General features: G+C 37.4%; 1 pseudogene; it reads right to left on the reverse strand.

Annotated features, from left to right (window-relative positions):
* Positions 1–15713: 15713 nt before the first annotated feature.
* On the reverse strand, positions 15714–22872 carry LOC101713280 (DNA damage-induced apoptosis suppressor protein-like; annotated as a pseudogene).
* Positions 22873–25413: the final 2541 nt, after the last annotated feature.

The raw sequence follows: 25413 nt of genomic DNA on the forward strand, positions 1-25413 counted from the left end.
GGGCCTTTTCTTTCCTTTTTCTGATAAGGTTGGCTAAAGGTTTATCAATTTTGTTGATTCTTTCAAAGAACCAACTCTTGGCTTCATTGATTTTTTGTATCATCCCCTTAGTCTCCATTGCATTGATTTCTCCTCTGATCTTTATAATTACCCCCCTCGTATGAGCTTTGGGGTTGTCCTGCTCTTCTTTTTCTAGAAGCTTGAGGTTCAGCATCAGGTTGTTTAATTGGGCTCATTCTGTTTTCCTAATATGTGTATTCACTGCTATAAATTTCCCTCATAAGACTGCTTTCATTGTGTCCCATAGATTCCGATATGTTGTATTGTCATTGTCATTTAATTGAAGGAACTGTCTGATTTCTTCTTTAATTTCCTCTGTGACCCATTGGTTACTCAGAAGTGTGTTGTTCAATTTCCACGTGTTTATGAAATTTTTTCATCTTCTTTTGCTATGGATCTCCAATTTCATCACACTATGGTCTGATAATATACAGGGGATAACTTCAATTCCTTTGCACTTACTTAAACATGTTGGGTCAAGAAGCAAAATCCAACAATATGCTGCATACAAGAAACACACTTAATTCAAAAGGAAACTCATAGACTGAAAGTTAAAGGGTGGAAAACAATACTCCATGAGACAGGAACCCAAAAAAAAGCAGGAGTAGCTATCCTCTTGGCAGATCAAGTAGATTTCAAACCAACACTGATTAAGAGAGATGAAGAAGGACACTACATCCTTGTAAAGGGAAGAATCCAAGAGGAAGAGAAGACAATCATAAATACCTATGCACCAAACACTAGTGCGCCCAACTATAGAAAACAAATACTAACGGACAAGAAAAGTCATATATACACTAATACAATTGTAGTGGGGGACCTCAACACCCCACTGTCACAAATAGATAGATCAACTAGACAAAAAATAAGTAATGAAATACTAGAACTCAATCAAACTCTTGAACAAATGAACTTAACAGATGTTTACAGAGTCTTCCACCCCACAAAATTAGAATACACATTCTTCTCAGCTGCCCATGGGTCATTCTCCAAAATAGACCACATACTCACACATAGAACATGTTTAAGTAAGTGCAAAGGAATTGAAGTTATCCCCTGTATATTATCAGACCATAGTGTGATGAAATTGGAGATCCATAGCAAAAGAAGATGAAAAAATTTCATAAACACGTGGAAATTGAACAACACACTTCTGAGTAACCAATGGGTCACAGAGGAAATTAAAGAAGAAATCAGACAGTTCCTTCAATTAAATGACAATGACAATACAATATATTGGAATCTATGGGACACAATGAAAGCAGTCTTATGAGGGAAATTCATAGCAGTGAATACACATATTAGGAAAACAGAACGAGCCCAATTAAACAACCTGATGCTGAACCTCAAGCTTCTAGAAACAGAAGAATAGGACAACCCCAAAGCTCATACGAGGGGGGTAATTATAAAGATCAGAGGAGAAATCAATGCAATGGAGACTAAGAGAATGATACAAAAAATCAATGAAGCCAAGAGTTGGTTCTTTGAAAGAATCAACAAAATTGATAAACCTTTAGCCAACCTTATCAGAAAAAGGAAAGAAAAGGCCCAAATCCATGCAATTAGGAATGAAAAGGGTGAAATTAAAACAGACTCAGCAGAAATCCAGAGGATCATCAATACCTACTTCCAGAACCTATATGCCAATAAGATGGACAACACAGAAGAAATGGATAGATTCCTAGATACATATGAATTATCAAAGTTGAATGAAGAAGACCTAAAAATTCTAAACAACCCAATATAAACCAATGAAATTGAAAACATAATTAAAAACTTAACAACTAAGAAAAGCCCGGGCCCTGATGGCTTCACTGCTGAGTTCTACAAGACATTTAGAGAGGAACTGCTGCCGCTACTGTTTAAACTCTTCAATGAAATTGAAAGGGAAGCAATACTCCCAAATTCATTTCTGGAAGCAAGCCTCACCTGACCCCCAAAGCAGAGAAAGACCCAACTGAAAAAGAGAACTATAGCCAATCTCACTAATGAACATAGATGCAAAAATCCTTAATAAGATACTGGCAAACAGAATGCAGAAGATCATCAAGAAGATCATACACCTTGATCAAGTGGGATTCAGACCAGGGATGCAGGGATGGTTCAAAATACTCAAATCAATCAATGTAATACACTATATCAATAGAGCCAAGGACAAAAACCATATGATTATCTCCATGGACGCAGAAAAAGCATTTGACAAAAATCCAACATGCATTTATGATAAAAACCCTACAAAAATTTGGAATAGATGGTCTCTACCTCAAACTGATAGAAGCCATCTATGAAAAACCAAGAGCCAATATCATACTAAATGGTCAAAAACTGAAATCCTTCACACTAAAATCAGGAACAAGACAAGGATGTCCACTATCACCACTCTTGTTCAATATAGTTCTGGAAACATTAGCCACGGCAATTAGACAAGAGAAAGAAATAAAAGGAATAAAGATAGGAAATGAAGAAGTCAAATTGTCATTATTTGCAGATGACATGATACTCTATATAGAAGACCCCAAGAACTCCACCAAAAGTCTTCTAGACTTAATAACCAAATTCAGTCAAGTAGCTGGTTACAAGGTCAACACACAAAAATCAATAGCTTTCCTCTACACCAATGACAGACTCACTGAGAGAGAAATAGGGCAAATAATTCCTTTCACAATAGCATCCAAAAAACTGAAATATGTAGGAATCATCCTAATGAAAGAAATCAAAGACCTCTTCTCTGAAAACTATGGCACTCTGAAAAGAGAGATTGAAGATGCTATCAGAAAATGGACAGACATCTCCTGCTCCTGGGTAGGAAGGATTAATAGAGTGAAAATGGCCATACTTCCAAAACTGCTATATAGATTTAATGCAATTCCAATTGAGATCCCAGCAGCATACTTCACAGACCTCGAGAAAAAAATCCAAAAATTCATTTGGAACAAGAAGAGACCCAGAATAGCAAAAGCAATTCTAGGTAACAGAGACATGGCAGGGGGTATCACAATCCCCAACCTGCAACTCTACTACAAAGCTACTGTGATAAAAACAGCATGGTACTGGCAAAGAAACAGACCTGAGGACCAGTGGAACAGATTAGAAGATGCAAAAGCAATGCCAGACACACTCAGCCATCTCATCTTCAATAAAGGAGCCAAACACCCTCACTGGAGGAAAGATAGCCTCTTTAATAAATGGTGCTGGAAAAATTGGGCTTCAACTTGCCAAAGATTAAAACTAGACCTATATCTCTCACCATGCACTAAACTAAAATCAAAATGGATTAAAGATCTAAATATTAAAATAGAAACTCTGAACCAGTTGGAACAGAGGTTAGGTAGAACCCTTGAAGACATTGGTGTAGGAAAGATTTTATGAACAAAACCTCAGTTGCCCGTGAACTAGCACAAACAATCAACAAATGGGATCTCTTCTTATTAAAAGGCTTCTGCACAGCAAGAGAAACCACCAGCAGTGTGAAGAGACATCCCACAATATGGGAAAATATCTTCACCTGCTCTTCCTCAGACAAAGGTCTACTCTCTTGAATCTATAAAGAACTTAAAAAGATCAGATCTCCCAAATTTAAAGACCCAATCCAAAAACGGGCATCTGAAATGAACAGACATTACTCAGACAAAGAAGTAGAAATAGCAAATAAATACATGAAAAAATGTTCAACTTCACTGGTCATTCGAGAGATGCAAATGAAAACAATGCTGAGATTCCCCCTCACTCCAGAAAGAACAGCTGCTATCATGAAATCAACCAATAACAAATGCTGGTGGGACTGTGGGGAAAGAGGAACCCTGCTCCACTGCTGGTGGGAGTGTAGACTGGTGCAAGCACTGTGGAAATCAGCATGGAGATATCTCAAAGAACTAGGACTGGAAGTCCCATTTGACCCCGCTATTCCACTGCTGGGGATCATTCCCAAAGAATTAAAAGAATCATACCACAGTGATATATGTGCACCCATGTTCATAGCAGCACAGTTTGTGATAGCTAAAACTTGGAAACAGCCCAAATGCCCATCAACTGGAGACTGGATAAAGAAAATGTATTTTTTTATAAAATGGAATACTACTCAGCCATACAAAATGAGAAATTAGAGACATTTATAGCTAAGTGGATGCATATTGAGGCAATACTCTTAAGTGAAATAAATAGGACATACATGAATAAATACCGAATAGTTTCTCTGGTGTGAGAAACTGAAAGTGTAAATAAGGATTAAAATGTATAATAGGTAATGTGAAATAGGAAGAAAAGGGGCAAAGGGGAAGGAAGTGGGAGGGCTAAAGGAAAGGATAGAAAGGAATGGGATTAATATGAGAAAATGGAAAAATAAGAACAAAATCTTTGTAAATAGGGAGGAATGGAGGGGTTGAAGGGAGGGCTGGGCAAGGGTGAAAAATAAGAACCAAGAGAGACTATGGAAAGGTACAAATTTCCAATGATGAATGTCATTATATTGTATACCTAAAATGTACCAATGATTAGAATGCATAATCGATAATGTAAAATAGGAAGAAAAGGTCCAAAGGGGTAGGGGTAGTGGGAGGGGCAGGGGAAAGGAAAGAAGGGAAAGGAAAAATGATGAGAAATGGAAAAAATGGAAATAAAATCTTTGTAAATAGGGAAGGGTGGAGGGCGTGAAGGGAGGGCTAGGAATGGGGAAAAAATAAGAACCAAGATGCATCATGTAAAGGTACAAGTTCCCAATGAGAAATGTAATTGTGTTGTATACCTAAAATGTACCAATAAAAGAATTTAATAAAAAAATAAAAAAATAAAATTAAAAAAAGATCAGGGCAGAAATCAGTGCAATGGAGACTAAGAGAACAATACAAAAAAATCAATGAATCAAAGAGTTGGTTTTTTGAAAGAATAAATAAAATCAATAAACCTTTAGCCAACCTTAACAAAAAAAGGAAAGATAAAGCACAAATACATGCAATTAAGAATGAAAAAGGTGAAGTCACAACAGATCCAACAGAAATCCAGAGGATCATCAATACCTACTTCGAGAGCCTCTACTCCAATAAAATGGAAAACACAGAAGAAATGGGCAGATTCCTAGATACATACAAATTGCCAAAGTTAAATGAAGAAGATATAGAAATTGTAAACATCCCAATTACAATGAGTGAAATTGAAAATGTAATAAAATATTTACCAACAAAGAAAAGCCCAGGTCTGGATGGCTGCACTGCTGAATTTTACAAGACATTTAAAGAAGAACTATCATCATTACTCTTTAAACTCATTGAGGAAATTGAAAGGGAAGCAATACTTCCAAATTCATTCCTAGAAGCAAGTGTTACTTTGATTCCAAAACCAGGGAAAGACCCAACCCAAAAAGAGAACTATAGGACAATCTCCCTAATGAACATAGATGCTAAAATCCTCAACAAGATACTGACAAACAGAATACAGAGGGTCATCAAGATCATACACCCTGACCAAGTCAGATTTATCCCAGGGATGCAAGGATGGTTCAACATTCATAAATCAATAAATGTAATACACCCTATTAGCAGAGTCAAGGACAAAAACCATATGATCATCTCAATAGATGCAGAAAAAGCATTCGACAAGATCCAGCACCCATTCATGATTAAAAAAGAACAAAACCTTACAGAAAATTGGAATAAAAGGTCTTTATCTTAACCTGATTAAGGCTATCTATGAAACACCAACAGCCAACATCATACTAAATAGTCAAAAACTGAAAACTTTCACGCTAAAAGCAGGAACAAGACAAGGATGTCCACTATCACCACTCCTGTTCAACATAGTCTGGAAACGTTAGCCACAGCAATTAGAAAAGAGAAAGAAATAAAAGAAACAAAGATAGGAAAAGAAGAAGTTAAACTGTCATTATTTGCTGACGATATGATACTTTACATAGAAGACCCAAAAAACTCTGCCAAAAGACTTCTAGATTTAATTGACAGATTCAGTAGAGTAGTGTATACAAGGTCAGCACTCAAAAAACACTAGCCTTCTTGTACACAAATAACAGACTCACTGAGAGAGAAATTAGGGAAACAATTCCTTTAACAATAATAGCATCCAAAAAAATGAAATTTCTAGGAATCAATCTAACAAAGGAAGCAAAAGACCTCTACACTGAAAACTACAGCACTCTGAAAAAAGAGATCAAAGAGGATACAAGAAAATGGACAGACATCCCTTGCTCCTGAGTAGGAAGAACCAATATAGTGAAAATGGCCATACTTCCAAAACTACTATATAGATTCAATGCAATGCCAATTGAAATTCCAACAATATACTTCACAGAATTAGAGAAAACAATCCAAAAATTCATTTGGAACCATAAGAGACCTAGAATAGCTAAAGCAATTCTAAGCAACAGAGACATGCCTAGGGGTATCACAATCCCCAACTTGAAACTATACTACAAAGCTACTGTGATAAAATAAGCATGGTACTGGCAAAGGAACAGACCTGAGGATCAGTGGAATAGATTAGAAGATGCAGAAACAACTCCAGACGTGCTCAGCCACCTCATCTTTGACAAAGGAGCCAACCACAATCATTGGAGGAAAGATAGCCCAATAAACGGGAAAACTGGATATCAACCTGCCAAAGATTGAAACTAGACCCATACCTATCACTGTGCACTAAACTAAGATCGAAGTGGATTAAAGATATAAATATTAAGACAGAAACAGTAAACTTGCTGGAAGATAAGTTAGGTAGAACTCTCAATGACATTGGCATAGGAACAGACTTTATGAACAAATCTTCAGTAGCACGGGAACTAGCAGAAAGAATCAACAACTAGGATCTCATCTTATTAAAAAGCTTCTGCACTGCAAAAGAAACCACCAACAGAGCTAACAGACAACCTACAATATGGGAAAAAAATTTTAGCAGCTGTACCTCAGACAAAGGACTACTATCTGGAATATATAAAGAATTGAAAAAAATCAGACTCCCCAAATTCAAAGACCCAGTTCAAAAATGGGCATCTGAAATGAACAGACATTTCTCAGACAAGGAAGTAAAAGCAGCAAACAAATATATGAAAAAATGTTCAACATCACTCATCATGCGAGAGATGCAGATGAAAACAACACTGAGATTCCACCTCACCCCAGAAAAATGGCTGCTATCAAGAAATCAACCAATAATAAATGCTGGCGGGGTTGTGGGGAGAAAGGAACCCTTCTCCATTGCTGGTGGGAGTGCAGACTGGTGCAACCACTGTGGAAGTCAGTACGGAGGTACCTCAAAGAATTAGGACTAGAGGTCCCATTTGACCCAGCTATTCCCCTGCTGGGTATCATCCCAAAAGAATTAAAAGAATCATACCACAGTGATACATGTGTACCCATGTTCATAGTGGCACAGTTTGTAATAGCTAAAGCTTGGAAGTAGCCCAAGTGCCCATCAACTGGAAACTGGCTAAAGAAAATGTGGTTTTTTATAAAATGGAGTACTACTCAGCCATAAAGAAAGAAAAACTAGAGTCATTTATAGCTAAATGGATGCATATCAAGGCCATACTATTAAGTGAAATAAATAGGATATACATGTGTAAATAGCGAATAGTTTCACTAGTGTGAAAAACAGATAGTGTAAATAAGGGTTAAAATTATTAAAATGAATAATTGATAATTTGAAATAGGAAAAAAGGTCCAAAGATGAAGGAGTGAAGGGAGGGGAAGGGGAAAGGAAAAGAGGGAAAGGAAAAACTATGAGAAAGGAAAAAAAAATGGAAATGAAATCTATGTAAATAGGGAAGGGCGGAGGGGGTGAAGGGTGCACAGATAATGGGGGAAAAAAAATAAGAACCAAGATATATCATGTACAGGTACAAACACTCAATGATAAATGTAAACAAATTGTATACCTAAAATGTACCAATAAAAGAACTAAAGAAAAGGAAAAAAATCCAGGGACACAAATTGGAACTCTAGACCTTCCCCTAGACATAACCCTAACCCTAACCCTAACGATCATACCCAAATTACCATGACAATGTCCTTGAATTCCTACCCTATCCATTAACCTCAAAATAAAACTGTTTCTCATACCAACCTTCAAACACACCGTCCAAAGATAAGGCACTTAACTTCCAATACTAACTCTAGCCCAAACCTGAAACCTACCGTAACACTGACCTTAATGTGAACCGGAATACCACACATGACTGCCACAGTACTTGAAATCAAAAATGATACCCAACATGAACACTAACCCCAACCCTAACTATCATATTCCTACTCCATTAAAGGGGTCCTTGAATTCTGGCAGTAGTATTAGCCTTAGCACAAACCCTAACTCTAGCACTAACCATTATAAGAACATTCCAATAGAGTGGCCTGTGTCTTTGAACACTATCTGTACCCCTGACCCAAACAAGAACCCTAATACTAACAATGACACGCTTGCTTCAAAATTCAGGTACATGAATTTGAACCCTATACCTGCATTTAGGCATAACCTAACCCTAACCATCAGACACACATTTCCACACAAATTTCATGGAATTTCTGCACTAGTCATAAGTCTATATCTAAGAACAACACTCATACTAAACATCAAACCCAGCTTACAAAGCACAGGTACTTCAATCCCAAAAATATTCCTTAGCCAAATACTAGCCCTATCTCTACCTCTGATGCTAACACAACCAGGCATAGCTGCACATCAATACTGTGGGACTTGAAATTCAAAACTATATATAACAATACCACTAACCCTAACCCTAACCATCACACTCCCACTCCAACAAACTCATAATTGAATTCTATCACTATTTTTAGGAGTCACCAAAACCCTACCCTATCACTAACCATAATAGGTACACTCCAATGGTCAGGTATGTGTATTTCAACACTATCCTTAACCCTGACCCTAACAAGAACCCTAACCCTAACAATGATACCCATGCTTCAAAATTCAGGTACATGTATTGGAACCCTATCCCTGCCCCCAGGCATAACCCTAACCCTAACCCAAACCATCATACCCACATTTCCATGACAAAGTAATTGAATTCATACACTATCCAATAACCTCAAAATAAAACTACCGTTCATACCAACTTTCAAACCCACCATCCAAAGCAAACATACTTATATTCCAACACTATCTCTATTCAAAACCTAATCCTAACCCTAACACTGAATTTAAGCTGAACCAGCACAGCCACACTTGAGTACTGCAGTACTTGAAATCCAAAACAATACCTAAGATTAACATTAACCCCAACCTCAACCATCATTTTCCTACTCCAATAATCTGGCACTTGAATTATAGCAGTAGTATTAGCCTTAGCACAAACCCAAGCTCTAGCACTAATCAAAATAGGCACATTGTAATAGAGAGGCAAGTGTTTTCCAACACTATCTGTAACCCTGAGGATAACAAGAATCGTGACCCTAACAATGATACGCATGCTTCAAAATTCAGGTACATGAAGTGAAGCCCTATGCTTGCCCCTAGACATAACCCTAACCCTAAACCTACCCATCATACCCACATTTGCATGAAAATATCCTTGAATTCCTACACTATCCATTAACCTCTCTATATAACTACCTCTCATGCTAACTTGGAAATGCACCAAACAAAGCAAAGGCACTTAAATTCCAACACTATCTCTACCCCAAACACTAACCCTAACCTTAACCCTAACACTGACCTTAAGGTGAACTGACATAGCCACACTTGAGTCCTGAAGTACTTGAAATCCAAAACCATACCTGACATCAACCTTGACCCCAACCCTAACCAACAGTTTCCTACTCCAATAATCTGATACTTGAATTCTTTCATTAGTATTAGCCTTGGCCCAAGCCCTAAATCTAGCACTAACCATTAGACGTACATTCCAATAGAGAGGCAAGTGTCTTTGAACACTGTCTGTAACCCTGACCCTAACAAGAACCCTAATCTTAACAATGATACCCATGCTTCAAAATTCAGGTACACGAATTGGAACCCTATACCTATCCCTAGACATAATCCTAACCCTAACCCTAAACATCATACCCACACTTCCATGAAAAGATTCTTGAATTCCTACCCTCTTTGTTAACCCCAAAATAAAAATACCTCTCTTTATATCCTTCAATCCCATGTTCTAAAGCAAAGGCACTTAAATGCCAACATCTCTTCCCCAAACCCTAACCAAAACCCTAACACAGACCTTCACATGAACTTACATAACCACAGATGAGTACTGCAGTACTTGAAATCCAAAACGACACCTAACTTTAACACTAACCACAAACCTAACCATCATATTTCTACTAAAATAATCTGGTACTTGAATTCTCTGGTAGTATTAGCCTTAGCCCAAACCCTAACTCTAGCACTAACCATTATTGTCACATTCCAATAGAGAGGCAGGTGTTTTTGAACACTGTTTGTAACTCTGACCCTACAAAAACCCTATCCCTAACAAAAATAAAAAACTTCAAAGTTCAGGAACATTAATTGGAACCCTATACCTTCCCCCAGACATAATCCTAACCCTAACCCTAACCATCATACCCACATTTCCATGACAAATTTTTCAAATTCCTACACTATCCATTAACCTCAAAATAAAACTACCTCTCATGCTAACCTCCAAGCCCACAGTCCAAATCTAAGGCACCTAAATTCCAACACTATCTCTACCCCAATCCCTAACTCTACTCTAATACTGACATTGATGTGAACCGGTATACCACACTTGAGTACTGCAGTACTTGAAATCAAAAAAGATACCTGACATTAACACTAACCCCAATCCTAACCATCATGTTTTTGCTTAAATTTGTTAGGCCATAAGCACTACATTCCTAGAATGCGCTCTGTCAAGGTTGACTGCACCCCTACCTAACACTGCCTCCAGGAGGGAGAAGAGGTAAAAGGCAGTTGGCAGAGTGAGAAGAGCAATACCAATGGTACAAGATATCCTAACCTTTTTCCAGAATGGCTGTAGATCAACCAGGGAGCAACAAAACTTCTGACAGAACAGAAGGGAACTTCCTCAGGATGAAAAAGGACATCTACATGGCTGGACATGGTGGCACACTCCTGTAGTCCCAGCACTCCAGATCCTGAGGCAAGAGAATCACCTCGAGTTCAAGGGCAGCATGGACCACGTAGTGAGTTCAAGGCCAACCTGAACTACAAATCAAGACCCTGGGGGTGTGGACAGGGGATGAACAGAAAGGAAATTTAAACTATCTCTATTTGCAGGTAATAGGATCTTGTGAAATACTAAGGACTCCTCCAAATAAAATTAGAGTGGTGAATGAATCTTCAGAAAGGTTGCAAGCTACAAAATCAACATGAAAAAAATTATTTCTATACACTTACAATGAACAATTCAAAACTAAAATTTTTTTAAAATTCCATTCTTAATAAAATCAAAAAGAATAAAACACTGGGCCAGAGATTTAGCTCAGTGGTTCCACCCCCTGCCTCACAAGTGCAAGGTCCCGAGTTCAATCCCCAGTACCAAACAAACAAACAAACAATAAAATACTTAGGAATAAATTTTACAAATGAAGTGCAAAATTTCTGTTCTATTTTTCTTGTTTGGTACTGGGGATCGAACTCGGGTCCTTCCGCTTGCAAGGCAGGTGCCAAAACCACTGAGCTACATCCCTGGCCCTCTACTCTATTTTTAAAACTGATTTTATTGATACATTTTATATATACATAATGCTCACATTCATCATAGGGAACTTGTACCTGTATATAGTACATCTTGATTCTTCTTTTTTCTCAAATACCCTCCCCTCCCTTCAGTCCCTCTTCCCCTCCTTATTTACAAAAGCTTTGTTTACATTTTTTCCTTCTATTCTCTTTTTTCTTTTCCCTTCATTCCTTGTCCTGCTCCCCGTTCTCCTTCCCATTTGAACATTTTCTTCCTGCTTCCCAATATCTATTATACATTTTGATCCTTATTTACCCATTCAGTTTCTCACACCAGAGAGACAACATGATATTTAAATATGTGTGTCCAATTTATTTCACTTAAGAGTATGGGCTCAAGGTGCATCCATTTACCTAGAAATGTCTCCAGCTTATCCTTCTATATGGCAGAGCTATGTGGCAGAGTCATATTGAACTCCATTATACATAAAAAATATTTTCTTTACCATTCATCCGTTGATGGGCATTTAAGCTGTTTCCAAGATTTAGCTGGTATACATTGTGCTGCTATAGATATGGGTATGCATATATTGCTGTGGTATGATGCCTTTAATTTCAGGAAAATACCAAGAAGGGGAGTAGCTGGGTCAAATGCAACCTCCAGTTTTAGTTCTTTGAAGGATTTCCACTCTGATTTTCACAGTGGTTGCACCAGTATACACTCCCACCAACAGTGGAAAAGGGTTCCTTTTTCCTCACATCCCCACCAGCTTTTGTCATTTCTTGATAATAGCCATTCTTTCTGGAATGAGATGGAATGTCAGCATTGTTTTAATTTGCATCTCTTGAATGACAAGTGATGTTGAACATTTTTTCATGTACTTATTTGCTATTTCTACTTTTCATCTGCAAAGTGTGCATTCATTTCAGATGCCCAGTTTTGGATTGGGTCTTTAAATTTGGGGGTGTCTGATTTTTAAAAGTTCTTTATATATTCTAGATATTAGTCCTTTGTCTGAGGAACAGCTGACAAAAATTTTCTTGTTTCTTCACTCTGTTGGTGGTTTCTTGTGCTGTGCAAAAGCTTTTTAATAAGATGAGATCCCACTTGTTGAATCTTTGTGATATTTCCTGTGCAAACAAGGTTTTGTTCATAAAGTGTTGGCCTATACCTATGTCTTCGAAAGTTCTACCTATTTTATCTTCCAGAAGATTTAGTTTTTCTGTTTTAATATTTAGATCTTTGATCCATTTTGATTTTAGTTTAGTGCATGGTGAGAGATATCAGACTAAGTTTAATCTCTGGCATGTGGAAAGCCAGTTTTTCCAGCACCATCTTTCTTCTAGTGAAGGTGTTTGGCCCCTTTGGCAAAGATAAGGTAGCTAAGTGTGTTTGGAGTTGTCTCTGCATCTTCTAATCTGTTCTCTTCATCCTCAGGTCTGTTTTGTTTGTTTGTTTGCCAGTACCATGCTGTTTTTCATCATGATAGCTTTGTAGCATTATTTTAAGTCAGGGATTGTGATGCTCCCTACCTTGCCTTTTTTTTACACAGAATTGCTTTTGAATGAATTTGAGAATTGTTTTCTTTAATTCTATGAAGTATGCTATTGATATTTTGATCGGGATTGCATTAAATGTGTATAACAATTTTGGGAGTATGGCCATTTTCACTATACTGGTTCTTTCTACTCAAGAACAAGGGATATCTTTCCATTTTCTGATATCCTCTTCCGTCTCCTTTTTCAGAGTACTGTAGTTTTTAATGTGAAGGTCTTTTACTTCTTTTGTTAGACTGATTCCTAAATATTTCATTTTTTTGGATGCTATTGTGAAAGATGTGGTTTGCCTAATTTCTCTCTCAGTGAGTTTGTTATTTGTGTACAGGAATGCTATTAATTTTTGAGTGTTGGAGACTGGATAAAGAAAATGTGGTTTTTTTATAAAATGGAGTACTACTCAGCCATAAAAAATGAGAAATTAGAGACATTTATAGCTAAGTGGATGCACATTGAGGTGATACTCTTAAGTGAAATAAATAGGACACACATGTGTAAATACTGAATAGTTTTCTCTGGAGTGAGAAACCGAAAGTGTAAATAAGGACTAAATGTATAATAGGTAATGTGAAATAGGAAGAAAAGGGGCAAAGGGGAAGGAAGTGGGAGGGCTAGGGGAAAGGATAGAAAAGAATGGGATTAATATGAGAAAATGGAAAAATAGGAACAAAATCTTTGTAAATAGGGAGGAATGGAGGGGTTGAAGGGAGGGCTGGGCAAGGGTGAAAAACAAGAACCAAGAGAGACTATGGAAAGGTGCAAATTTCCACTGATGAATGTCATTATATTGTATACCTAAAATGTACCAATGATTAGAATGCATAATCGATAATGTAAAATAGGAAGAAAAGGTCCAAAGGGGTAGGGGTAGTAGGAGGGGCAGGGGAAAGGAAAGAAGGGAAAGGAAAAATGATGAGAAATGGAAAAAATGGAAATAAAGTCTTTGTAAATAGGGAAAGGTGGAGGCCATGAAGGGAGGGCTAGGAATGGGGAAAAAATAAGAACCAAGATGCATTATGTAAAGGTACAATTCCCAGTGAGAAATGTAATTGTGTTTTGTACCTACAATGTACCAATAAAAGAATTTAATACAAAAAAAATTTTGTGTGTTAACTTTGTATCCATCTATGCTGCTGAATTTTGTTATTAAGTCTAGAAGTCTTTTGGTGGAATTTTGGGGTCTTCTGTGTAGAGTACCATGTTATACACAAATAATGATAATTTAATTTCTTCCTTTCCTATCCTTATTCCTTTTATTTCTCTTGTCTAATTGCTCTGGCTAATGTTTCCAGAACTATATTGAATAGGAGTGGTGACAGTGGATATCCTTGTCTTGTTCTTGATTTAGAGTGAAAGCTTTCCGTTTTAGTCCATTTAGTATGATGTTGGCTGTTGGTTTGTCATAGATGGCTTTTATCAGATTGAGATAAAGACCATTTATTCCAATTTTCTGTAGAGTTTTTATCATGAATGGGTGCTGAACTTTGTCAAATGCTTTTTCTGCATCTATTGAGATGATCCTGTGGTTTTTGTCCTTGGCTCTACTAATATGGTGTATTACATTTATTGATTTGCACATGTTGACCCAACTCTGGATCCCTGGGATGAATCCTACTTGGTCATGATGTATAAACTTCTTGATGATTTGCTGCATTCTGTAGTTTAGTACCTTATTGAGGATTTTTGTGTCTATAGGGAGATTGGCTTGCAGTTCTCTTTTTTGGTTGGATCCTTCTCTGGGTTTGGTATCAGGGTAATCCCTGCTTCTAGAAATGAGTTTGGGAGTACTGCTTCCCTTTCAATTTCATTAAAGAGTTTGAAGAGTAGTGGCATTAGATCTTCTCTAATTTTCTTGTAAAATTCAGCAGTGATTCCATCAGGACCTGGGCTTTTCTTTGTTGGTAGGTTTTTAATTACATCTTCAATCTCATCAACTAATATTGGGTCATTTAGAATTTTTATATCTTCTTGATTCAGCTTTGGCAATTCATATGTATCTAGAAATCTGTCCATTTCTTCTATGTTTTCCATCTAATTATAATACAGAATCTTGAAGTACTTATTGATGATCTTCTGGATTTCTGCCCCTTTTCAAATGCACAGATTTGAGTCTTTTTCCCCCCTTTTTATTTTTTTTTATTTTTTATTTTTTGGTTTGCAAAGCTTTTATTTCTGGGTGACATGATTTTAACAAACATTTTTGAAGAGAAAAATTAACAATATTACTAAAGTACAATTGATAGTGTAAGATAAAGTGCCCAAGTATCTAAATAACAATATTCTGGATAAAACACTGGGGGAAACAATTGCTTTACATTTTAAAGACTCAATAGTACCCACTACAGTCTTTTCTATTTATTATTCAAGTGTGCAAAATTTAAAGAATATTTTCTGTGCCACTAGAGGCAAAACTTTCGAGATTTATCTTTGTTTAAAAGTCTAGGAATTGGGTTTGGGTAATTTTTTTTTTTTTATGAAAACAACTCAGGTGACCAAGCACTTTTTGCTTCAGACACTGAAAGTAGACAGTTTCCTGAAAAAGAATCAAATCCAAAAACTGACTCTTTGGAAATCTGGCCTGAACTTTTACAGTTACATTTAGTTTTCTGTTTTGCACCTATTGCTGTAAACACATTTTTAAACTTCCTAATGAAACATACATCATTTCTTTGTTTGATATGTTTCAATTTCTTTCTTGGTACCTCTTTTTTGGCCAGGGAAATTATGGGCAGCAAGGCATTTCCTTAAACCCATGACTTGGAATCCAAGCATATATGAATGAAACACTTTTGTTGTGGTAGGGGGAACCCATTCATAAGCATCAGTTTCAAAGCACTCAGCAACAGTGCAGTAGTTGAAAATCTCTGGTTGTGTAATACTAGATATAACAGGGCTTCTAGATTTCTGGCTAGGTATTTTTATATTTTCTGGACAACTTGGAGTGGCTTGCTGTTTGTTATTTTCAGGATAAACTTGTGTTTTTTTATAATTAGCATTAAGATTTGCATAAAATGCAGGCAATTTTTGCAAAGTTCCATGTATTCCATGAGTTCTTGTGTGGTGAAATCCTGAAACTGGAGTTGACTGTGAACATGGAACAAAGTCTTGGCTATCTTCGAGATCATATTCCAAATCTGACTGAAGATGAGGCAGAGAACATGTTCTTGGATACCCAAAGGCAGGCATGCTTTGCAAGGGTGAAGACTGAGTGGAGTTTTCAGAAAGTGATTTTAGTGAAAAACAAGACTCTTCAAGATGACTTCCTGCCAAAGATGTTTCCCACTATAACAAAATATCTTCTGATTTTTTTGTAATTTCTGTTGTAATGTCTGTATCTTTAGCAATATCATCAAACAGATCCACAGAAGCATTGTAGCTACCTTCATAACCAGGAGAGCTTTGTGTTAAATTATTATCTATACGCCCATATGATGTTTCTTTTGATGTATTTGTACTTCTACCTGGACTACTGTAAAGAGTTTCTAAAGGATATATAAGTTTCCTACAAACTGTAAAACTGTCATGTTGGTTCTTTGGCCACAAATAATGTTTGTTTTCTAATTTGCAAAGACCAGAAACATCATTGTATGTCTTAGAACACAAAGTTGTTAACCTTTCATTCACTTCTGAAAGTGGCTGTTTTCCACGTCCATCAAAATATTTGATACTAAGATAAGAATGGTCATTCTCTGAAGTACTGGGGGTACATGAAATTTTATCTCTGTGTGGTAGAATTTTGATAGTCTGCTTTACAGTAACAGTTGTTTCTAAATATTTTGAAGATGGAAACAGAGCTGACAGACAAGTGTTTGGGAGAGAATATTCTGAAACACCACTTCCATTACTGTTTACAGAGATAGCCTCTGTTGGTCTATTACTGCATATGGAGACAACATCTGCTGTGTTATCTGATTTTGACTCCTTTTGAATACTAGGACTTTGATTTGTTTCACAGTTGGAAAAGAAGTTATTTTTGCTAGAGTTTGCTTTGCCTGTTGCTTGTGATGATGTTGAAGTTACAGATGGTGTAGGTAGTGTTCCATTTCTTCGGGGAGACACAGATAACCTGGTATAGTAGCCTGCATGGAATTTATCAATGTCATTATCTATGTTATGTTTCTTATTCCTGCCATCTCTTGGGGTTTTAGCAATCTCACTTTCAACAACTGCCAGAAACTTGTCCAGGCTTTCAGATAATGGAAGATCATCCCAAACCACAGGGTCAAAATCCTGGGAACTGTTGTTTACCTCTTCAAGTCTGAGTGATGCAGGTAAACAACAGGTAAAGGTCTCTTGATGGCTAATGGTGTTGTCTACATCATGATGCTGGTAACATGGTAGCTCATCCTGGGAATACTCATTTTTAATTCCTACTGCATTGTGGAAGGATTCTACACTACTTGACTCAAGGGGCTCTTGCATTTTCAAAGGGAATAAATTAGATGTAGTAATTCTAGTTTCATGATGACTGCTGTGAATTACACTCAGCTGATTAGCTTGTAAGCCAAGTTCTTCACCCAAGTTTTTTGTTGTACTTTTTTTGTCCATATATGAAACAAGGCTCCACAAACCCTGAATGGAATCATGGCAATCATTGGAGCCAGTGGCTTCTGCAAAGGATATATACTTTCTGTTTTGGTGAAGAGTAGCAATGCCCATGCTTTTTTCTGAAGCTGAAACATCATCATTATCTGTTAGTGAAACAGTGGAGGTGAGTTCAAGTGGTAGGTGCCAGAATCTTGAAATATTATCTGTACTATGAGACTCCAAAAAATAGGAAGTATTATCAGAACCATGTATGCTGCTGAGATCACTATTTGAGTGATCTAAAGAAAATAACTGCCTGTTAGGTTCCTGGGAGTTACAGTGTAGTTTCCTCAAATTGGAAGTCTGCAAAAGCTGATGGAAATAGCCAATGACAGTGAAGCCTGCAACATGTGGGTCTGGCAGAATAATCTGGCAAGCTACTAGTGCTCTGATTTCTCTTCTTAAGTCACGACACCTTTGTAAGAAGTTACGGGAATCTTAACCATGTCCATATTGGTTTTCAAAATTCGTCACTCCAAAAATAAAGCTTTGCCCAATAAAGCAAATTTCAACTGCTTTGGTTAACAGGTCCTGTGCTGCATCACTGTCCAGTATTTCTGGAATTTTATTAGGATCCTGAATGTACCTGTGCAAATCAGTGGCAGTAAGACCAAAAAAATGCATCTAAGCAGCTTCCAAATACAGTAATGACAAATAATTTGTTTGATTCTGCAACTTTTAAGGAAAGTTTATATCTGTAACGTATATTTTCTGCTTCACCAGTAGAGCCACATTTTTGGACAATTAGATCTTTGGCAAAGGCGTAGGGGTCTCCTCAGGTAACGCTCAAGTAACTCAGGCCAGCTGGGCCTCCCCCCACCCCCTTTTTAAATAAGGTTGGCTAAGGATTTGTTGTACTTAATCTTTCAAAGAATGAACTCTTTGATTCATTGATTTTTTGTATTGTTTTCTTAGTCTCCATTGCTTTAATTTCTGCTCTGATTTTTATAATTTCCTCCCTCATACAAGCTTTGGGCTTGCCTTGCTCTTCTTTTTCTAGAAGATTGAGGTTCAACATTAAGTTATTTTTGTGAGCTCATTCTGTTTTTCTGATGTGGGAATTCATTGTTGTAGGACTGCTTTCATTACATCCCATAAGTTCCAATATGTTGTACTGGCATTATCATTTAATTGTAGAAATTGTCTAATTTCTTCTTTAATTTTATCTTTGACCCATTGGCTGTTCAGGAGGGTGTTACTGAATTTCCATGTGTTTATGTAGTTTTGTGGTCTCTTTTGCCATTGATTTCCAATTTCATTGCACCATGGTCTGGTAATATGCATGGGATAATTTCAATTCCTTTGCATTACTTAAGCATGTTCTATGAGCTAGCACGTAGTCTATTTTGAAGACTGTCCCATGTGCAGCTGAAAAGAATGTGTATTCTGATGTTGGGTAGAACACTCTGTAGACATCTACTAAGTCCGTTTTTTTCAAAGCTTTAGTTCAGTTTTGATATTTCTTTGTTGATTTTTTTGTCTAGTTGATCTGTCTATTTGTGAAGTGGGGCACTGAGGTCTCCCATTACAATTATGTTAGTGCTTATTTGATTTTTCATCTCTATTAATATTTTTATATAGTTGAGTGTGGTGGTATTTATGATTGTAATCTCTTCCTCTTGCATTATTCCCTTAACAAGTATGTAGTGACCATCTTTGTCTCTCTTGATCAATCTTGGCTTGAAATCCACTTTGTCTGCAAAGAGAATAGCTATCCTTGCTTTTTTTCAGGTTCTTGTTGCATGGAGTATTGTTTTCCATCCTTTGACTTTCAGTCTATGAATTTCTTTTTTAGTTAAACATGTTTCTTTTATGCAGCATATTGTTGGATCTTGTTTCTTGATGCATTCTGCCAATCTGTTTCTTTTAATTGGTGAATTGAGACCATTTACATTGATGATTATAATTGATATGTACTGACTTATCCTAGTCGTATAATTTTCCTGTTGTTGGTTCCCTTTTCTCCCCTCTGTTTAATTGCTTGTCTTGCCTGGTAGATTCATTCTATTGGGGTCCATGGAATTGTAGTCTTCACTATCTCTTTTTAGAATATCCTTCAGGACATTTTGGAAAGCTGGTTTGGTGGTCATGAATTTCTTCAGGTGTTATTTGTCATGGAAGTATCTTATTTCTCCAACAATTTTAAAAGATAGTTTTCCCGAATACATCAATCTGGATTGGAGGTTGTTTTCTTTTAGGGCTTAAAATACTTCACTCCAAGTTCTCTTTGACTTAAGGGTTTGTGTTGAGAAGTGTGCTGTGGTTCTTTGTTTGTTTTGTTTTGTTTTGTTTTTTGGTACTGGGAATTGAACTCAGGACCTTGTGCTTGCAAGGAATGCATGGTGGCACTGAGCTACATCCCTAGCAGTCTGCTGTGATTCTAATGTGCTTTCCTTTATAAGTGATTTTTTTTTCTGTTCTTGTGTTGAATTTCTAGAATCTTGACTATTATGTGCCTTGGTGGAGATTTCTTTTGATCATGGCTAGTTGGAGTTCTATGTGCCTCACTTATCTGTATGTCAAATTCTTTTTCCATGCTTGCGAAGTGTTCTGCCATTACTTCTGTGAACAGGTTTTTTATGTCATTTGCAGTATCCCTGGCTTTTTCATTGACTCTGATCAATCTTATGTTATTCTTCTTTGCATCATCTAGCAGCTGTTGGATTGATTTTTCGTGGTCCCTTACCATTTTTAAGAAATCTTTCTTTTTATAGTCACTAACCACAGACCTGCCTTCTAGATCTGATATTCTGTCCTCACATTGGTTCATTTTGCCACATATACTTTCAATAGAATTTTTAATCTCCTGGATATCTGTTTGAATCTGTTTCATGAATTCCATTTCTTTCCTATGTTGGACATTCCTGGTTTCCATCACTTTACTAAGATCCTCTATTTTTTAAAAATCTGTATCTACTCTAGAGTCACTAACCATGTCCTTCATTATACTCATCATGTATTTATCTGAGAAATTATTTCTAATTTTATTTTTCTAGAAAAAATCATTTACAGAGCCAGGGATTTCACTAGAGGTGGGGATTTAGCTCAGTAGTTCTGCTGCCTGCCTCATAAGCGCAAAGTCCCAAGTTTGATCCCTGGTACCAAAAAAAAAGAAAAAAGAAAAAATCATTTATCTGCTTTGTTACTTCTACTGTTACCATTTCAGAGAGTTCATGTAGGTGGCTTTCGAATTGTTCCACCTCACTGTCCCCTGTTTGCCTTGGCCAAGATGGAAGTCTGGAGTTCCACGTTGCTTCTGTGTCTTCTCATTTTCTATTTGTTTTACTTTAGTTTCTGCATTGATGATTGTAGATTGCTGTAGTAAGCAGTTTTATTGCTAGTATTGAGAGCTCCTTAGGAAATGACTACTTTTCAGAGGTGTCTTCTAAGTGTGGCTGGCTTTTGGCTTTTGAGTCTGTTGCAAGATCCTACCTCTTCCATTTATTGATGATGAGAAGTTGCTTCCTATTTGGCCTACCCCCTGGTTTTTTGGTACTGGCCTATAGTATTGTTTATGACCCTTAGGCAATCTCAGAATTGGCATACAAGGGAGAACAACTGATTAGAACAACTATGTCACCTAGGCTGAAGTAGTACAACCAGTAATAACAATACCATCAAACACAGCCTAGAAAATGACAAACTGTGGCAACTATTAATTTACTACCTTTTGTGGGGGGCCTTGTCCCCCCCCCGCTAGTACTCTTGAGTGCCTTTTACGGGCATGTCTAAGCCTGCTGCAGGTCTACCCGGCAACAAGGAAGTAGCCCCAGTACCCTCCCCTTGCTCCCTCCCTCTAGCCCTACGGTATATATGCTATAGCAGCTTCCGCAATAAACGAGACTTGATCAGAAACCTGTCTTGTCTCCATCTCTCGTGTCCCCTGTCCTTTGTCATTCTCACTCCCCCTCTAGGGTCTCCGTTGACTTACCCGCGGGCCAGGACAACCTTTAACCATGTGAACAAGATTCGTAGCATATAACAAAATCTAAAACAAGCCAGAAAGTGGTATACAGTAAATATCCCCTCAATAGAGTGATTTTTAACCTCAGGGGAGAAAATTTTAAAGGGGTAAGAGGAAAATACATAGAAATAGAAGAGAAAGTGATTAGAAACAAGGTTGGAGGACAAAAGAAGATTGCACAAGCATTGGGAAACTGGTGAAAAAACCAGGAAGGAAGGAAAGAAGGAAGAAACAGAAATAATAACCAAACAAAACAAAAAAACTAGAAACAATACTCACACTTATATAAAAACAAGAACAAACAGTCAAGAGAAAAGAAAAAGCAAAGAAAGGGAGGAAAAAAGTGCTCTTCAGGGCATGTCTCTGTTGTCTCTGGTGTAAAAGGGGGCAGACAGAGCCCAGATCCATGTTGGTTGATCCTAGCAAGCCTGCAGTAGAATTATGGCAAGGTGGTGGTTAATCGCAGCAAGCCTACACTTTCAATTCCACTGAAGTTCAGGGTGATCTTGGTTAAGACCCAGTTGTTCAGCACACAACACTGGGTGCCTCTTGCTGGCTTGAACTTGGCCCCCTGACCCTGTGTGTCTCCCATGTCTGCACTTCACCCTGACACAGGGAGCTGCTAAATGGAGCTAACCCACAGCTGCTCTGGGTCCCAGGTTCAGCTGGCCCCTTTCCAAAATGGCAACTGGCCAATTGCCCTCTCCTGGGGTTGTTTGGATTGCATTGGAATCACTCACAAACCACTGCAGCCCAAAGTGTCCACTGCACCACTCCACTGGTGCCATTTCTCCGTGGAGACTTCTGGAGTCACTCATAGTCACTATGCTGCTGTAGGTTCGAGCTGCCTCTCTCACACTGTGAGCTGAAATTCCAGGAAAATGTGCTGTGTGCCACCTCCTTCTTCCTTGTTGAGGTCCCTCTCTTTGCTCTTCCCATGGGCTCCAATTCTCACTTCAGATCCTTGCTGGGCCCTAGTGACCCACTTCCCTCCTTCTCTTCCCCATGTTGCTATATTCTTAGTGTCTGGACTCCAAATCTTGAAGAGGCTGATTTTCTGCTGCTCACCGTGCCCCCATCTTCCCAGAAGTCTCAAATTTTCTATTTCAAGAGCTACCAACTATTGTTGAAAAAAAATCAAAAACAGATCTAAGTAAAAATTTTTAAATCCCATGTTCATGGATCAGAAGACTCAACAACTGAGATGGTGATACTTCCCAAATTGATCTACAGATTCAATGCAATGCCTACCAGAATCCTAACTGACTTCTTTGTAAAAAAGAGAAAAAGAAAGAAAAAAAGCCAATCCTAAAATTCAGATGAAGTTGCAAAGGACCTTGAATAGTCAAAACAATTCTGAAAATAAAGTAGAAGGATGAACACTTTCCAACCCCAAAACTTACACATAAAGTCAGTATTGTATTGACACAAAAATAGACATATATATCAATGAAATAGAATGAGAACCAAAATAAATCTATATATCTGTGATCAACTGATATGTAAAAAGGGCTCCAAGATCAATGAGGAAAGAAAAATCTCTTCAACAAATGGTACTAGGCCCACTATATATCCACATGCAAAGAAAAGGGGTGTATCCTTATACCATATCAAAATTGGATTAGGGCTGGGGATTTAGCTCAGTGGTTCCACCACCTGCTCCGCATGCACAAGGACCCAAGTTCGATCCCTGTTACCAAAAAATAAATAAATAAATAAATTGGATTAAAATTGTAAAATTTTTACAGGGGAAAAACCTTCATTACATTGAACCTAACAATAATTTCTTGACTATGACACTAAATCACAGGCAACAGAGGAAAACTAATTGCATTTGATCAAAATTTAAAATGTTGGAGTGTCAAAGACACCACCAAGCCTTTCTGTACTACCCAGGGAGGGTTCCATACAGCATTGTTTTTTTGGGTTTTTTTTCATTAATTTTATTGGTACATTTTAGGTGTACAATATGCTGACATTCATTATTGGGAATTTGTACCTTTACCTAATTTATCTTGCTTCTTATTTTTTTTTCCCCATTCCCCTGCCCTCTGTTCAACCCCTCCACCCCTCTCTATTTACAAAGACTTTGTTTCCATTTTTTCCTTTTATCATATTTATTTCTTTCCCTTCTTTCCTTTCCTCTACCCCTCCCAGTACCCCTTCCCCTTTGCCCCTTTTCTTCCTATTTCATATTATCTATTATACCTTTTAGTCCTTATTTACACTTTGCGTTTCTCACACTAGAGAAACTATTTGATATTTACACATGTGTGTCCTACTTATTTCACTTAAAGAGTATGGCCTCAATGTGCATCCATTTAGCTATAAATGAATTTCTCTTATGGCTGAGTAGTGCTCCATTTTATTTTTTTTTAAACCCACATTTTCTTTATCCGGTCTCCAGTTGATAGGCATTTGGGCTGTTTCCAAGTTTTAGCTCTCACAAACTGTGATGCTATAAATATGGGTGCACATATACTGCTGTGGTATGATTCTTTTAATTCTTTGGGGAAGATACCCAGCAGGGGAATAGCTGGTTCAAATGGGACCTCTAATCCTAGTTTTTTGAGGTATCTTCACACTGATTTCCACAGTGGTTGCACCAATCTACACTCCCACCAACAGTGGAGAAGGGTTCCTTTTTTCCCACAACCCCACCAGCATTTGTTGTTGGTTGACTTCTTGATAGCAGCCATTCTTTCTGGGGTGGGGTGGAATCTCAGCATTGTTTTCATTTGCATCTCTCGAGAATGACGAGTGATGTTGAACATTTTCTCATATGTTTATTTGCTATTTCTACTTCTTATACCACATTGTTCTTGATTCTGATCATAATTTAAAAGGAAATTTCACAATGTCCAGAGCCCTTGATGTTCTGCAAATGAAGACAGAGGATGTCCTCAAATTCTTTGCAGCAGGAACCCACGTAGGTGGCACAAGCTTTGGTTTCCAAAAGGAACAGTATATCTACAAAAGTCAGACATCAAGTGTTGGTGAGGGTTTTGGAGAAATGGAATCCCCATACATTAAGGATGAGAATGTAAAAGCATGCAGCTGGTTTGGAAAGCAATTTCTCAGTTCCTCAAAAGGTTAAACATAGAGTTGCTCTGTGGCCCAGCAATTCTACTTTTAGGTAAATTTCCAAGAGAAATGAAAACATATGCCCACACAGAAACTTGTACATGAATGTTTATGTCAGCATTGTTCAAAATAGCCAGAAGGTGAAAATAACCAGAATATCCACCTGCAAAATGGATAAGCAAACTGTGGTATATCCACACAATTGAATATTATCTATTATTACAATATTAATTATCAATGTAATAGAATATTTTTCAAGCCATAAAAAGGAATGAAGTACTGACACATGCTACAATGACCCTTGAAAGCATAATGCTAAATTTTTAAAAACCCAATCACATAGATCACATACTGCAAATTCCATTTATGAAAATCCAGAATAGGAAATTCAATAGAGACAGAAGGTATATTACCAGTTGCCCAAGGGTTGGAGGAAAACAGGGGTGTTATGTGTCCCTCAAAGAGTTGTGTGTTGAAGACAAATCTCCAACTTCATGTTAATGTTATTGAATTAGATGAAGTCATGTGGTTAGGGT

The sequence above is a fragment of the Heterocephalus glaber genome, unplaced genomic scaffold, assembly GCF_053883595.1.
Source record: "Heterocephalus glaber isolate CG9 unplaced genomic scaffold, H.glaber_assembly_v1.0 deba00001481, whole genome shotgun sequence".
Taxonomy (NCBI): Eukaryota; Metazoa; Chordata; class Mammalia; order Rodentia; family Bathyergidae; genus Heterocephalus; species Heterocephalus glaber.